At 37.8% G+C, this 18,387-nt stretch overlaps 1 long non-coding RNA gene across 1 annotated transcript in view; it reads right to left on the bottom strand.

Annotated features, from left to right (window-relative positions):
• LOC309637604 overlaps positions 1–18,170 on the bottom strand; it is a 92,729-nt gene extending 74,559 nt beyond the window's left edge. The window contains exon 1 of the long non-coding RNA XR_014250699.1: positions 17,388–18,170. This is a non-coding gene — a long non-coding RNA (uncharacterized lncRNA). The remainder of the gene's footprint in view (positions 1–17,387) is intronic.
• Between the last annotated feature and the right edge of the window lie 217 nt (positions 18,171–18,387).

Below are 18,387 nucleotides of genomic sequence, written 5' to 3'. Positions count from 1 at the left end.
GTTCAGGGACTTCCCTGGTGGTCCAGTGGCTAAGACTCCATGTTCCCAATGCAGGGGGCCCAGGTTCAATCCCTGGTCAGGGAACTAGATCCCACATGCCACAACTAAGAGTTCACGTGCTGCAACTAAAGATCCCACACACCGCAACTAAAAGATCCCACACGTTGCGACGAAGACCTGATGAAGCCAAATAAATAAATATTTTAAAAAATAGTAAAAAATAAATAAATAAATGAAGTTCAAAACCACTGTTATCCCAAAGCAATAATAGAAGAATTTTCCTGTCGTGGCCCTATGGACGTTCAATCTCTTTTCTGATTCCTAGCTTTTTTCTTTTTCCTTTTCATTTTAGTAAGATTCTAGCATCTTTGTACATGATCCTTTGTTGTTACAAATACTAAATGCTTCAACTAATAGTTTTCAACATCCTTGTTTCATAGGAGATGTCACTCTCTCACTAGGAGTGAGTAAGGAAAAGCAGAGTGAATCATAGCACTTAAGGTCTTCTTTGCTTAACACTCCAGTGGTGACCCTATGGTCCACTTCTCAGACTCTTCCCTCTTGAAAGTCTCTGAGGTTTGGCACCCCAGAAGTTATTCATATTCTCCTCAGTTTTCACCCACAACAGAGGCAAAAATGTTAGTTCCTTGCAGCTAGGATTGATTTTATGACATAATTCTGGCCCATGATTTGTAAGCAGTATTTCCTGGATGAAGTTTCTAAAAGATCTCACAACTGCCATAATGTCTAAAATGAAAAAAAAAAAGTGGGTCATATTAAATGTTGGCAAGGATGTGGAGCCGTGGAACAGACAGTCAGTGGGAATATAAATTGGTAAAACTTCTTAGGAAAACTGTTCGGCAGCATCTACTAATATTTACCATTAAGTATGAATTAGGCCTTTCACTCCTAGGTATATCCCCAACAGAAATGCGTATGTCTGATTATCAAAAAACAAACAAAAACACACAAGACTATTTATAGCACAATTCATAGTAGTCCAATACAGAAAACAACCCAAATGTCCATCAACAGTGAAATGGATAAATTATGAATAATCATAAAATAGAATACTGTACTATAATGAGAATAAACAGGCTACAGCTATACCCAACAAAGAGGATGAATATCAGAACTATAATATTTAGTAAAAGATATCAGCCATAAAAGAGTACTAACTGTATAATTCCATTTATATAAAGTTCAAAATTATGAAAAACTATGCTATGCAGTTAGAAGTCAAGACAGTGATTACCACTGTCTGGAATGGAAATGGGGATCTTTGCAGAGGCTGGTAATGTTTTAAATCAATCTGGGTGTTCGTTACACAGGTGCATTCAATCTATGAACATTCAACTATCTGAGTGCTTAAGACTAGAATTATGTTATACTTGAAGTTAAAGTTTACTGAAAGAGAGAAAGATGAAGAAAAAGAGAGGAAGCAAGAGAGAGCTGAGAGTGAGGGAGAGGGAGACCATGGTTGGCAGGGTCCTTTTTTCCCTCTGGTCCTACCAGACTATTTCCAGCTGAAACACAAATGTGAGTTATGGATGTGTAAGAGTCATAAAGAGCCCATGAGGATAAAACCTGTGAACCAAAGAGAGCAGTGGGTGAAGACAGATAAAGTGCCCAGGGTCTCTCATCTCTGATGACATCATTGAACAACTGTGCCAACGCTGCACTCTGATTTCTGGACTTCCTGTTGCCCAAGGCAAATTAACTCTACTGTTTTTGACGTTATTTGTCAGATTTTTTTTCTTGGCTGCTTTCACATGCAATTCCTATAGCTATTACACAGTTTTATTCTAATTTCTAGCTATTTTCTTTCAAGTTAGTAGTCCCATCACACGTAAATTTAACCCAAACCACTAAATGGCCAGGTTTAATGGTTTGGGTTAAATTCACATGTGATGGGACTACTCCTGGCCATTTTTGGTAGTCCAAGAGAGACTCTAATGGTGGAAAATGCTTAAGTTCAAAATAAGGTATCGTTAAAGACAAACTGGTTGGGGTTCAAGATGGCGATAGAGAAGGATCTGGGGCTCACTTCCTCCCACGGACACAGTGAATCTGCAGCTACGTATGGAACAATTTCCTCTGGGAATAAAACCTAAAACCTGAGCAACTCATGTGCCTCTAGAGAAGGCCCACATCAGGGTGAGCAGGGGAGGATGGGACACAACCTCACCGTAAACTCCTTCCCCTGCACAGTGACCCACAGATGGGAGGGGACTCAAAACCCCCAGCTTCTCCCTGAGGAGCAAAGGGCTTGAACCCCACAGCAGGTGCCCCAACTTTTAAGACCTGCACCTGAGAAATGAGCCCCCCGCCCCAAACTGAAAACCCGTGGGGTTCACGTCCACGAGACCCACAAGGCTGTGACCATCGGAGAAAGGCTCTCAAAGTGCTGGCGCGGGGACTCACCTGCCTTCGGGCCCAGGCAGAGGCGGCTGCACATCCAGAGGCGCCAGAGTTGCTGTGAAGGAGGCTCCTTTGCTCATCTTCAAGCCCGGCCTGAGGGGCAGGCCTCTCAATAGCCCACAGCCAGGGCCCTGCTGCTGGTGGCCACCAAATTCACGTCTCCCTCTGTCAGCGGGCACCATCTCTTTTTTTTTTTTTTTCAAAACTTTTTTCCTGTGGGCGCCATCTACACACCCGCTTCTGCTTCATTCCAGTCAGCAGGCGCCATCTTTGTGCCCTGGCTGGTGGGCATCATCTTTCTTTCTTCCTTTTTCCTTTCCCGGGCAGGTGCCATCTATCCTCTCCCTCTGCCTTCCTCCCGCCGGTGGGCGCCATCTTCCCGCGCTCCTCTGACTGAGCGCCCGTGTCTCGCGGGAGGCGGCTCTTCCGCGTGACTTGCCTGGTAATCCCGGTTTCTGCGACGGCCGCCCGCGAGACGCCCTTGGAACCCCGGACTCTGGAGGCTGAGGCGGCTTGTGTTCCTGGGTCCCGCAGGGCTGTAACAACCAGAGACACGGTTCTGGGCAGGCCGCTCGGGTAGAGCTCAGCACAGACAGCGGGCTGAGATGCACCCCATCTTTCAGTGAAAAGAGGCCTATTCGTTTATCCTCACAGCTGCAGCCTGAGGGGCGGCTTCTAATTAAACACGTGCTAAGGAAGACTGTGATCCTTTCCAGAGACCTTGGAGGCTGTGTGCAGCTCTCTCACAGCTGCGCTCCCGAGCACTACCATCTTTTAGAGGAGCTTGTGTTCCCGAGTCCCATGGGGCAGGAATCACTGCAGATAGTTTTCAGCACCCCCAGGGCTCAGCACAGACAGCTAACTAAAATACGCCCCGTCTTTCTAAGAAAGAGGCCTGTTTGCTTGTGAGGAGCTCCGGCCTCAGGGCAGCTCAGGTCTGGCGTGAGCAGAGGCTGCTGACAGACGCCGCCATCCTGGCGCCCCCTCTGCCCCCGTAGTTCGCCCGTGTCCCACACACGGGAGCTTCCACGCTCCTCTGGAACCCTGGTATTTGCCGCTGCCGCACAGGGCGCACCTCCAGACGGCCTGGCTCTGGCGGCTTCCGCGCGCGGCCCCACAGGACTGCGTATGTGCGCTTCTTTAAGAGCTGCCGCCTGAGGCTGGCTTCCAGTCAGCTGAGTCAGTGCGGGCTGAGCCCTGCCCTCCCTTCAGGACGCTGACAGGGCTGGGCAGAGCCTCACCCGCTGGGAGCCGCGAAAAATGAAATAGGCTGCTGGACGGTCACAAAGCCTGAGAGACAACCAAGAGCCGGGGCAGGGCTGCAGGATAAAGTCCATCCACACGAGGCCTCTCCTTGCAGACCAGGAAGGTGGCTGCTTCACTTAATGCACGGAAACCAGTACCGAGAGTCGAGGAACGTGAAGAAACAGGAATATGTTCCAAGTGAAAGAACAAGATAAAAGCTGAGGAAAAAAACTTAATGAAAAGGTATAGTTAAAATTTTTTTTGTTATTCATGCTTTAATTATTGGCAAAGATGTTTGATATTTTTGGTGAAAACACAAATATGCTCGTGTTTGCTGAGAGGCTAGATTCTGTTTTGCATCCTCCTCCCATCTTTGATGTGCCCTTTTGACTCTCCTCCACTTACCTGAAGTAGAATTAATTATAATCATTTGTTTCAGTCCATTCTTCACACTCGTTCATGAGGTCTTTGAATGTAAGCACCTGGTTTTAATCTCAGCACTTAGCACTGTTTTGCAAAGGAAAGACATATTACATATATATTTGCTATGTGTTGCATGAATGTATTAGGAGTAGATTTTAAAGCCACGTCGTATTTGGGGTGTATAATGGGTGTATGTCATTTTTTGCTGCTAATTATTAATTCCCCCTTTTCTTTCACAAGTCTGCAAAAGTTTTTCTTTAAAAGGCCAGGTGATACATATTTTCAGTTTTGTAGGCCAAATGGTTTAGGCCACGATTATCAACTTTGCCTTTGGAGCAGGAAAGCAGCCATAGACATTTCATACACGAATACGCATAGCTATGCTCTAATAAAACTTATTTACCAAAAAAAAAAAAAAAAACCCAAAAAAACAATGATCTGGATGTGGCCATGGGCCACAGTTTGCCAAACCTTGTGTTTGACTTGTAAGTAAAATTTCAACTGCTTACTCTTACTAATGAAGCTAAAGGGATCAGAAACTTCTACTCCATTCTCTAAGATAAATGGAAAAGGTTGAGTTTACAGAATGTTGCCAGAGTTCATCAGGATTTTGAATCTGGAGCAAGTAATGCAAGGAATTAAAGAAAGTTGGAAGCCCTTCATTGTAATAGTGGGGTGTGCTGACCAGATTTTTCCTGCCTTAACAACATTATGGTACTCTGGGCTTCTCGCATTTCTGGAGCGCTGATCCTTTTTAAATGAGTTTGCCAATGCAAATTTTATATAAAATCTAAATTTTTAGATTGAAAAATTAAGAAAAGCATAGGGGCCTTACTACTGGCTGATCCATTTAGACTGAGTATGAGTTTACCATTCACACCCCACTGCCTTCCCTATTATGAAGCTTAGTGTCAACTGCCGTTTTGCATCACATATATGCTGCTGTTTTTCTTAACCTAGAGCTCTTCACTCATTTATGTTCCCTGCCTAGTATGTGTGTAAATCTGAAGGTTCACCTGTTGAAACAGGTCATCATAATATACCTTTATTTTTAAGGTGATGCCATATCTAGAGCACTCTTGTCTGAATACAGTTTATAAGTGGTCTTCTTAACCCAAGTTAAACACAACAATCCAGAAATGAAGATAAATCTTATTCTATACGCACGGAGTACGTGGAATGTCTCATTCCATACATTCTGAGTAGGGATATATGGCTTTTCTTTTAACCATAACCATAAAACAATGGGCTTTAATAGTTTAGGGACAAATAACTCCACCTCTTTATCTCCCCTACCCACCCCCACCAACTTTCTCAGAAATTGTGGTTCACCATCACATTGTGTACTTTTCAATTTGGATCTGGTATTTCTGGACACAATTTCAATAATCTTACACATCCTCCTATCTGGAGTAACAAAATACTATTAGATAGAGCCCATTATTAAGCAAACTATTTCTCCTCTATTTTTCCTCTCTGAGGAGGAAGCTCCTTCATGTAACACAACTGGCCCTTCTCTTCCTTTTCACTCCCTCAGTCCTAGAGGAGTGTATTTAATTTTCTGCTTTGAGGGTTGTGGAAGAATGTGGGAATGTGCGTACCAGTCCCAGCATTTCTGGGAGCAGGGCTTTCCTCATAAAGTTTTCTGTCTTTCCTACTCTGCAATTCTGCAAGTTTACAAGGGACAGCCTGGGATTGTCAACTCCTGTTTCTGGGAGGGAAATCAGCCTAAGCTAGAGTTTCTGTATTAGAAATCTCATTTTTCTGCAAATTTAAAAACACATTTTCCAATATCAATTCATCAACAAGAAAAGGATATATTTTGACCCCCATCTGCATAATTCCTTTGTCTTATTTTAAAATACATTCAGAAGCCAGACCGAGAGGGTGGGTCATGTCACTGGACACCCTCAGGGTCACCACCACATGTGAGTAACAAATCATTACCCAGAGTGTTACTTGGAGGCCTCATCCCTCCACATTTTTCACTATTAGTCAATTTGATCAACAGGATTTGATTTAATCCTGACCCAAGTAATCAATGCAAATATCTGTCATTAAGCTTACCTCCATGAGAATCCACTGCTCTGTGTTAGGTCAGCTCTCTCATTATAACTATTTATTTAGGGGCATCAGTTTACCAGTTACAAGACCATTAGTCTTTTCAGAAAACAGCAAAATTGAACCACATTTTGTTTTGTTCCTAAGTACCATTACATTTAGCATTTAAGGAGCTACATGTGATTTCTGGTCACTGGAGCAGGTATTTAAGGCCCTCAGTTTGAAAACAGCACAAATACATCACTATGCCTTTTTCATTAAACAGGCAAAAGGGACAATTTGGTTACACATATCCTCAAAGCCACCTTATATCTAACATACATCAAAGAGCTCCAGGAGCCCCAATCAGAAATTCATCTCCACCCAGCTAATAGCTCTTTCTTACTGCTTTTCTTGTCAGTGAAAAGATTCTTTTCTCATTCCCATATTACATTTTTAAAATTGATATTTCACACTTTGCCCTCTGGAACTAGATTTTGGTGATTAATATGGGTACACTAAGAATTAGTAGTCAGCATGCATTTCATTCATGGTCCCTAAAAATCATAATTATCCGATGCATGATACAGACTACATTTCAGGAACTGCCAGGCTATTAATAAGGGTAATGGGTTGTTACACATTACAGAATAATTTTATCTTAATTTTTGAAGTGCAAGTTTATGTTTTAAATATTAAAGAAAAAAAAGGAAGGAGAAATAACATTACTTAACAGAAAAAAAGAGAATGAATGTTTTATTGCTTAAAAGAGATTATTGTGGATGTCTTCTAGTAGTATATACTCTGAAAATACATATAACAAAACAGACTATTCTGGAAGGGAAGAGAAACATGTAGTTCAGTGCAACACTCTAAAATAGTAACCACTTCTTTATTTTATATTCAAATTATATACTCAAAATGTGAAAAATATTATAAATAAGTTAATTTTAGGAATTCTAGATGTATTACTAATTTAAAAATCTGATTCAAAATAATGTTCTTATATATTATATTTTCTAGCATTCTTTTAAATATGCAATTATTTTCTGTTTCTAAACTTGATGTTTGGGTAAAAATGTAGGGCCCACTCCAATGCTATTGATTCCTGTCCTTTTCATTTTTAAAAAATAGTTCATGAATTCTTAAAATCTTATTTTTCCAAAGCCATAGAAAATCTGTCATGGATATCTTATTTCAAAGGGGTAAATGCAAAACTAATGATACATGAAAATTGTTTGAAAGCATAAACCCCAAAGCATGGCACAGAAGCAGATTCTTATTAAGACTATTAGAAGACTAATAGAAATCCTTACTACAGGTCTCTCAACAAATACTATTCCCTGATTCATGAAATTTTTCAGAATTTCTTGCATGCAGATTTTTATTAGTGACTTAACAGATAGCATTGTGCAGGGGGGAAAATGGCTGCCTTGGAACTGCTACCCAGAGTAAATGTTTACAAACCTGCCAACCTGACATTGATTTTTATAGAGTGAGTACAAACAAGAAATCCAAAGCCTATCTTCTTCCTCTGAAGAAAAACATTTTCAGTTGAGAGGTTGGCCAGTATATCCAAGTATAAAATGAGAGGTATGCACAGTGTTTTACTGCATTGTATGGTAATCCCTCCACAAAAATAAAAAGATCTACAATAGAAGAAATCACAGATTTTGAAAGTTTTCTTTCATTATATACCTTATGTCATTTTTATGTACACTAGATTATAAACCAGTCTATATATTATAGAAAATGTATACTTCAAACTTATGAGTAAATACAGTCAGTTCTACAAATTCCATTTTACAGTAGTAATAAATGCCTACATGATTTACTGAGTGTATATGAAGTAAGTAAACCCCAAAGAAGTCACTTAAAATCCTCCATTCAAACCTATAATTTAAAAAAACTGCAGTTACCTGTTAATATTCTTATCTTAATTTGATTCTTGCTCTCGGAAATTGAATGAGAGAGTAGATAGTCTTATGAGACTTTTCTTCTTGGCCAGAAACACCATCATATACAACACACATACGAAAATCAACTCCCAGTACCATCTGTAAGAAAACAGCTTAGGGAGAGCTAAAAAGTTTTAATTTCCCAGTACCACTATCAAGCTGCAGCTGTAGGAGCAACCCTGAGCCTTTGTAAAACTACTCAGCTTGCTTTTGTTTCCAGGCATTGGCAGAGCCTACTCTTCAAGGGAGGTGAATCTAGGATCATAAACGTGAAGTGCTGTTTTATGGATCTCTCCTGCCTTTAAGCAAGATTAGGAATCAACAAACTTTCATATATGCTAAGAGATACAACGGACTGGCACTGCCACATGTTGCGTCACCACAGATTTTACATACTTACCCTAAGAATTTATCAACCAAACAATATGTGGGAGTTTGCTTTATAATTTAATTTTAAAGGATATTCAACAGAGGGTTGCTGCTGCTTCTCCCTTATGCCTAGCATCCAGTCTGTTGGCATGTCTGGTAGATTTTACCTCTAAAATAACTTCTCCCTGCTATCACTATTACAATATTAGAAATTTTGAAATCATTCCCTTTATTAGTTTGCTAGGGCTGCCATACCAAAGTACCACAGATGGGTGGCTTAAAATACAGAAATTAATTTTCTCATAGTTGTTGAGGTTAGAAGTCCAAGATCAAGGTGTGAGCAGGTTTGGTTCCTTCTTCTTTCTGTTGCTTACAGACAGCCACCTTCTCACTGTGTCCTTACATGGTCTTTCCTCTGTGCACATGGGCCTCTAAAGTACCTTTTTACCTGTCCAAATTTCCTCTTCACCAAAAACACTAGTCAGATTGGATTGGGATGCACCTTAACAACCTTTTTAACTTAAGCATATCTTTAAAGGCCCTTATCACCAAATACAGTCACATTCTGAGGACTTAGGGGTTAAGGGTTCAACATACAAATTTTTAGGAAACAAAATTCTGCCACAGACACTATCCAGTTTCCTCTTTATGCCAAACCCCTTTTCCAAACAAAATTTTCTCCTCTGTCAAGTACATTCCTGACCACATCATTCTCGTGCTGATTATCTTTCAATGAATTCCACTGTTTCCAAAGAGAAGTTCAAATGTATAGCTTGGCATTCATATCCTTCTCTTTTCCAGCCTACCTTTCCAACTACAATATCATCTTTACATCTGATCTGCAAAACAACTAAAAGAATTGGTCTCTCTTCTATCCTGGCAGAAACATCTGATTCATGATTCTGCTTAACACTGCTCCCTACTCAAATGCTAATAACTCCTAGACCAAATATTCCTTAATCCTTCTTTATAGGGGCTATCCATTGACTCTTGAACAACATCCATATCCCCATTGTTTGGTAACAGTCTCCTGTATCTGTAATTCCACTCAGAACCCCAAGAGGGTTTGTGGACTGTCTCTTCCCTATCTCTTAATATATGCAGTTAGGGTGGGCTGAGCACAAACCTTCTCACCTCAGGTGTGGGTGGGTACATGACTCAGGTCTTGCCAATGATTATATTCCAACTCCCAGGCTATAGGTATTATTCAAAGACAATACATTTATCTAATGAGCACTAATCCTAGGACTTCTGCTGGGACACTAGAGAAAAAGGAACTCTTTTAATTGAGGTTGTTAAATTAGCAAAAATAAACCTGGGCAGTCGGCACTTTGTCACTCCAATGGGATAAATAAAAATAATTTAAACCCTGGAAATATTTTGGTTGAACTGCAGAGCATCAGTAATACAGAGCAATTTTAAATGCTACCAGAGGGAATATGTTATTTAGAAAGGTATGACAGTTGGACTAACAGCAGATTTCTCATCAGAACAATAGAGACAGGGGAGTTATATCATCAAACATAAGAAAAAAAGCTGTCTAGAATTTTATACCAGCTAAAGCAGGAGTAGAGAATAAAATAAAACTTGCCATATACATAATAGCCAAGGTAATTTACCATCCATAGACCTAAAAGAAATAACTACTAAAGGATGTGCTTTATTCAGAGGAAGTGATCCACAAGTTAAAGGAAAGAATGAAAGATAAAATAGTAAAAAAAGAATTCAGTAAAGTATGTTCATAAGTCTAATGAATGTGCAGCTGAATATATGCATATCCTATGACCTAGCAATTTCTAGTTATATATGTAATATAAATGGACACATGTTTTTATATAAATGCACAATTATATTCAATCACTATTAATATCAAAAAACTCCAAATAAACCTAAGTCCATCCAGAGACAAATGTATAAATTGTGCTATATCTGTACAATGGAATATTACACATGCATGAGAATAAACTAATGATAAACATAATAGTATGGATGAATCTCATAGACACTATGTTAAGCGAAAGAAGTCAGACAGTAAGGAGCACATACTAAAAGATTGTATTTGTATGGTGTTCAAGGATAGCTAAAACTAATTATGGAGTTGAGCAGTCCCAACAATGTTAACTTTGGGGGACAGATAGAAACTGGAAGGGAGCACAAAATAGCTTGTAGGGTTCTAGGAATATTCTATTTCTTCATCTGCATGCTGGTTACACATATGTGTTCACTTCATGACATTTAACCAGATGTTTCACTTATTCTGTGTGTGTAAGTCAAAGTGCTTTATGTTAAAATAACAAAAATGTATAGAAATAATCATTTAAAATATAGTAAAATCTGAAACTTCCAGACCTAGAGAGGAGTAAAGTAAGTTTGTAAAACTTGATCAGTTCAATAGAAAGCAAGTAAATAAGCAAGGCAAATAAAATATTTTGTAGGGGACAGTAATGATTTATTCTGATCCAGCAAATGTTGACAGAGCACCTATCAGGTTCCAGGAACTATTCTAAACACTGAGGATATGTATCAGGGAAAGGAAATAGAAAGTGCCAGAGGGAGGGAGTATCTATAAAAAGGTGTCCGGGAAAAAACTCACTAAGTAGATGACATTATAAAAATACTTGAAGAGGTGAAGTTTCAAATCTAAAATAAGATAGTACCAGAAAGAGCAAACAGCAAGTGCAAAAGTTCTGAAATGGTCGAGTTAGCTACACAAATCCAAAGGACAGAGGCAGATGAGTGTGGCTGAGCAGAGTGAGGATGGGGATACTGAAGCAGAGTGAGAATAAAAGCCAGATTAGACAGGGCTCTGGAGGGAGCTGCTGAGAGAATGCACATGGGGAATAAGAAAAATGAAAGATGGCTCTAAGGGTGTCAGCCTAAGGAAATGGAAAACAGAGTTACCATTTACTGGGATGAGACATACTGTGGAAGAAGCAAATATGTCAGTAACGACAATAAATATAAATGGATTAAACTCCCTTGTTAAAAGAAAGAGTTAATGGATTTATTCATTTGACACATACGATATTCTTACCTATATGAATGTGTATATACTTCTGAGATAATTTATGTAAATATATCTCTTTCCTTTAACTGTCAAGTTTCTTGAAATTTTTTAGGAGAGTCTCTTGAGGCAAGAAGATATTTTATAACACCTTAATATATGCAAACAGTTTGTTGTATCTAATTAGGCAACAGAAACAGTTTAAATTTAGGGGGCAAATTTATCTTTGTACTTATTTTGTTATGGTTTTTATAAGCATATAATGCAATGTAATTCAGAAATGTCAAGTTAGTAAGCCCTTAGTAAATGTTTGAAAATGGTAATATTCTTATTCTTATTATTATTATTCATAGGTATAGCAGCTCATTCTCCTTGTACACATTAAAATCATTTAAGTTTCCTCCTTTATTATTATACTGAAACCTAGTACTAAATATGAAGTAATCATCTCCAGCTACTTTGTATACCAAGAGTAGACCCATTTACTTTAGATCTACTTAGGTAAACAGTACAGAAGAAGAGATTTTGAAACAATGGAACTAAAACCCTTAGTGTTTTTTTCCTTTTGGGGGGCTTAAGAGAGGATGTTTATGCTAGTTATATTTCTCTGTTAATGGCACAATAGCAAGCTGAAAGACCCTTTCTTTTATTCTCCATTCCCCACTCTCATTCCCCTTTCTGTTCCCTGGTAACCATTTTATTTCAGATTTCTGTCCCATATTTATATGTGTTCTTAAGAAGTTTGTATTAGTGTGTTTTTTTTTCCTCTGCAGGTATTCTCACTTTACATAAATGGAATTGTGCCATAGATCTTATTCTGTTTTGTATGTTCTCACTTATCACTCTTCTCAAGGTCTTTCTATGTTAACTGTAGGTATGTACTTCACTGCTTTTAACTGCTCCTTAGAATTTATTGCAGACACAGTGTCCTACTCATGTCCTCTATTCTTACTGTATCAGTGCAGATCTGTGAACTTGCAAATACCTGCACCTTCATTTCATTGCCTGAGGGCCTGGCCTCCAGAGACCACACTGCTGTCCACAGTATGCCCAAAGAGCTAAGGACATTATGCTTCTTGAAATCAATCCTCAATGACCAGAGTTGGTGTATAAATTCTCCAGCAACCTCTTCTCTTGTCCGTATGGTATTCTAGGCCAACCTCCAGAGTTTTCCCAAACAGTTAAGCTCCAGTAGCTGGTTGTTGAATTAATGATTCATTCTTTATTGGCTGCTGCCTTCCCATTCATTTGGCACTTCTCTGCTCTCCTACTTGTTTCTTACACATCCCCCAAGAGTATCTTTGTCCCATAGTCTGCATCAAGGTGATCCCAAACTAAGAGAGTATTCCATCCACTTCATTATACTAACCCATTACCCTAGTGATGGATTCCAGTGTTGAACTCCAGATAACTGCCTACTCAACACAATATAATAAGCGTTTTCAGACAAGTCCCCTTATTGACATATGAGATAACTTCTCTGGGTTATATACAGTGGCAGGTTTGTTGGGTCGTGTGGCTCATATGTAAACAGACAGAACTGCTAGATTTCTCTCCAAAGTGATGCACATGATTTTCTAGATACCCTCATCTTGGTCAGCCCTACTTTATACATTTGTTAAGTGTTTGAAACTTATTGATGGTTTAGTTTGAATTTCTCTAATGAATTGGGATTTCTTCATGAGCTTTAGGTCTCCTGTTCTGTGAATTGTCCGATCATATCCTTTTCCTATTTTTCTAATTCCATTCAGGACTTTCTTGCATTCTTGAAATCAATTTATCAAATTGAGACATTGCAAATATCATGTCCCAATCTATTATTTGTTAACTTTGTGGATGGTATCATGTTTTGAACAGAAATCCTTAATTTTGGCCAGTTATTAATCGATTATTTTCTATGTAATATATGTTTTGTAGGTGTTGTTTAAGTAGCTCCTTGTCACTTCTAGGTCATAAAGATACTCACCTAAATTATCTATTACCTTTAGAGTTTTATACTTCATATTTATGTCTTTAGTTCTTTGAGTCACCCTTGTTTATGGCTTTAAAAAGTTCCTAAATATTTTAATATATCTATACAGATTAACCAACTGCACATTATTAAAGGATAAATGCAAAATAAATGAGAATCAACAGCAACAGCATAACTTGTTCTCAGTACTTCAGTGAGCACAGCATTTGAATAACTCTTGTTCCTCTCTGAAGGCCACAGTTCTGAGCTTAAGGTATGCCAAAACTACTAGATGACATTCTTGTTTCCCTGGTTTTCATCCCTGCTGCTAGGTGAATTATACTCTTAAAAAAGACACTTTTTCCTTTGACAAATTTGGGGATTCTGCATTACACATTTTGACTATTTTTTCTCTATTGCCTCAAAAGGAGCAACTAGCTCTCTTTCTGATATTCCTCTGACGTGCAAACTATTTCCAAACGAAAAGAATGAGCTTTGTCACTTGCTCTCATTGGGTGAGACCATCAGACCAGCTGGGCTCTGGAGGTGTCCCACAGAGCATGAGATTCTCACCTCTGCCTACACTGCTGATTTTCTGGGACTGTTGAGTCTCCTCCATTTCCAAATCTATAGTTTCAATGACAGAAAAAACAGACACAGCCTCCTGAGCAACCTGTTCTTTTTGCTTTCATGGAGTTTACCTCAGTCTGTTTCTTTCTGTTAAGAGAAATAAATACTTTTCACAGATTGATTGTAAAGAGCTAGAATCTTCTTTTAAACATCCTACTAGATTTCAAGATAGATCAGCCAGGATACAGCAATAAATAGTACACAATACAATGATACAAGCTTGAAATTGTAGGATAGTTTAGGGTGTTTACTATGGATGTTTTTATTCTTTTAATAATACAATATATATGAAACAAAACAGCAGATAGTTATAAAGTTAATATTCAGAATTACATTTAAGTACTGTATGGAAAGTTAATCCTCACCTACTCAAATCCATCAAATTGGGGTTATAGTGAGAATCACTGTGGGAGCTTATTAAAATAAAGATTCTTGACCACCAGCACTAGAGATTCTGATTCAATCAGGGCCTTTGTTGGAGACTAGGGTTGTAAACCAGCTAAGTTTGTTTATCTAGTCAGTGCAAACCACTCATCTTATAAATGAGAAAACACCAGTTAATAAAATATACCCTATGGCAGGACTGATAATTGCCTACTCAACACCCTTTCTGTCTTTCTTCCTCACTTGCAGGCAAAACACTTTATTTCTCAGTCTCTACATGTAAGAGTCATGATGTGACACAGTCCTAGTCAATGAGATCTAACAGAACCTTCTGATACAGCTCCTGAGAAAAAAAATCCTTGAAACATGACAAATTTTGGCTTGTTAATCTGATTTTCTTTTCCCATATTTCTTTTTTTTGTCCTTTTTACCATGCACGCTTCTTTCTTTTCCTGCTTGGAACATAATTGTGATGGTGATAGATCTAGCATCCATCAAACAAGCATGAGAATGAGCTCTAAACTATATGCCAAACTGACAGACAGAAGGAGTCTTGGCGCCTGTTGACATAATGATGCTACTATAACAGCCATGGACAGTCTACCTATATCAGAGCCACAGATGACCACAGTTTCTCTTTGATATAGACATTTATAATTTCCTTTGTGAAATTATACATGAGCCTGTATAGGCATTTGCGTGTATGTTGTATATGGACACATAGGCAGACACATAAATATACAGTCAGTGGACTAGAGCAAAAATCATGAGTACCAACAAAACTAAAACAAACTTCCATGACCCTTTATCTAGGGACTAAGACAGAGATGGATGAGGGACACTCTATTAGTAAAATTTCTGGTAGTTGCACATAATAGAAAGGCAATTAAAAGTTGCCTTTCAAGGATGAGCTTGTTTAAGTCATGGCTTGATTTAAGATCTTACGTAATGTCATCAGGATGCTGTCTTTCCCTCTCACTTTTTTAGTCTGCTTTCCTCTGTCCTTTGGCACGCAACCCTTCAAGGGATCAAAGATGGAAACCAGCAACTTCTCACATACATCTACTAAATTAAAAATACAAGGAAAACAGAATATGCCTCCCTTTTTCCCAGTAGTTTCAGGCAACTGCTTGTGACTAAGCTACATTGGTCTCAGTAAGGTCATGTTCACATGTCTGAACAAATAACCATGGCCAACAAGATAAGGTAATCTGATGGCCAGGTCTGGAATGAATTGGCCCTACCCAAGCAACACGTACTGAGAGTATAGAAGGAGTTGTATACAAAGAAAAGTTATCATGAAGAGTTTGTGATGGGAAGCGGGGTGGGGGTTAACACTGGGCATATTAAAAAAAAAAAAAAGGCAGATGTCCACCACATCACATGATCATTCTGTCATAAGCTCAAGGTAAATAATAAGATTGGAAGGCCACAATTTAGTCCAGCAAGGTACCACCCAGTACCTCTTCTCAAATGGTACTAGAAACTCTAGATGTAGTTTACCATTTAAAAATATGAATTTCCAACTTTTGAGAATAATCATTGGAAGATGCATCAGAAATACCAGCCCTTAATAAGGTCTAGAAGGGAACTTCTCTGACTTATCTTTTCTTAATGTACTTTACAATGTGATGATCTGATAAATGTCCAAGATGGCACAGGATAAAAGGTCATTGTAAGAATCTAAGATACCAGGCTAAAATTACATATATATCGGTACATGTGTGTGTCCAAATAAAATAAAATTATATGCTAATAGATATATGTGTGTGTATAAAATCTGTCAGTATGAAATATTAGTAATTTATCTACTACTCTATCTCTAGCAGCTAGCACAGAGCCTGAAAAACAGTAGAAACTGAATAGATGTGTGATGGGTGAATGAACAAATGGATGAAAGGAACTGAGGCTGGATGTCTTTGCATCTCTCCAAGTTATGTAGGTGATGTAAGGACACAGGAAAACAACCTGTAAAGTTTACTTTGGCAAGTTAGAGAGTGCTGTATTCCTAACTCAAACCCTGACTCAGCTGACAAAATATTGTAAATCAATCAACTTAAAGGTTTTTGACTTTTTTTAAACTTAGGGAACACAGTGGTAAACAAAAACATTTATCAAATACAGAGTCATAAATATCTAGGTAGCTATATTTTGCATTAATGACTCACTCCAACCGTATCATTATAATGCTTGAATAAGTTCAGTAGAAGCACAGAATCCATAAAAAGGCAGAAAAGAAATATCAAAACAAGGTACTGTAAATATAGAGGAATACTTCTATAATTCTATTTCTCACCAGGGCCACATGAAATACAATAATATACAGGAAACTATACATCTGCCAAACATTCCAAAGGACAATGCATTACCATCAATTCCAGTTCATCCTTCCAACAAAGAATTACAGTTGCACCCATAACTTTACTCTGCTTCTTTCTAGAATGCTCGTTACTTAATTTTAATATTATTTTCTGTGAACTACTATTCATTTATTTTCCTTATTTTCTTATAGATTAATTTCCATTTTCCATAAATTTAAATTTAGAATTAATTAGGTAGGCATAGCCATTAATGTGGCATTTAAGTAACATAAAGAATCTCATTCTTTTCTGTCCCTATCATGACATTGTGATAATTAATTCAGATTTTTACGTCTAATTATTTCATTTACTAACACTATTGGCTCATGTAAACTGCTTTAAACGTGGAGATTTAGAGGATGATGAAATTCAAAAGAATAGAGTACTCTTTAAAAAGTATTAAAATTATCAATGAGGCAAAATTCCAAATGTATTAAAAAGACAAGAAAATAAATGTGTGTTTGTATATGTGTGTAAGAAAGGTAAAAATCAGTTCAGTTGTATTTTCTAGAAGGAAAAAGGAAAGGTGGTCACCTCTAAGTGATGAAACTGTGTCTAAAAAGTATATACTTTCTTTTTTTCTTCTTTTCACACACACACACTGTATTTTATTTTTACAAGAGATAAATAAACTGACACCAAGCATTGTAAATGGATGACCACAACAAAAGCAACAATGATTGCAATTACCAAACAATGTAACACACTCATACTATGTCATAATATTGACATTCAGTCCAGTAATCTCCACTGTAACAGCTCCTTTACTTTTCAGTGAAAATTGATTTGTATATTTTTTGCCTCTGAGTCCTTGTGGGATCTTTTTTTAATTCAAACAGAAAGTCACAAAAATTATAATCATCCTCATCACTTCACTCAGTCCCATGTAATTAATTTTTTTTTCATCTTGATCTTCTGTTAGCACTTTTATGAATTCATCAGTTTTCCATTAGAGTTCTGAAAATGCTTATTCATTCAGTTCAGCAGTATAGTCAGTTACCAGAAACCTGTACTTGTCAGAGTTTTTTCCATGAATTCCTTGAATATGAAAGCCTTTTATAGGAACATTTTTGCGAAAGCATCAGAGTACACCCAGAACTGTCTGTAAGTGACAAAAGACTTAAAAATGACCATGGTTAAAGATTTGATGAAAGTTCAAAATAATGCAATTGACAAGGAAATTTAGTTATTTCTGAGATATACATTTTAAAGTAATAACTAGAATTATGACTTATAACATTATACCAGAACATATAAGATTTTTAGAAATTTCATGTAATGTCTGAAGCATTTATATTAACATATTTCCATACAAATAACCTAAAGAAACTTTAGTATTAGTTGTTTTTTTGTTGTTGTTTGTTTGTTTATACTGCAGGTTCTTATTAGTCATTAATTTTATACACATCAGTGTATACCTGTCAATCCCAATTGCCCAATTCAGCACACCACCATCCCCACCCCACTGCGGTTTACCCCCCTTGGTGTCCATACGTTTGTTCTCTACATCTGTGTCTCAACTTCTGCCCTGCAAACCAGCTCATCTGTACCATTTTTCTAGGTTCCACATATATGTGTTAATATACGATATTTGTTTTTCTC

This window comes from Balaenoptera physalus (genome assembly GCF_965194825.1).
Source record: "Balaenoptera physalus genome assembly, chromosome: 11".
NCBI classification, from domain to species: domain Eukaryota; kingdom Metazoa; phylum Chordata; class Mammalia; order Artiodactyla; family Balaenopteridae; genus Balaenoptera; species Balaenoptera physalus.
The sequence above is the reverse complement of the archived record's forward strand: the minus strand, read 5'-3'. Positions and strand labels throughout refer to the sequence as shown.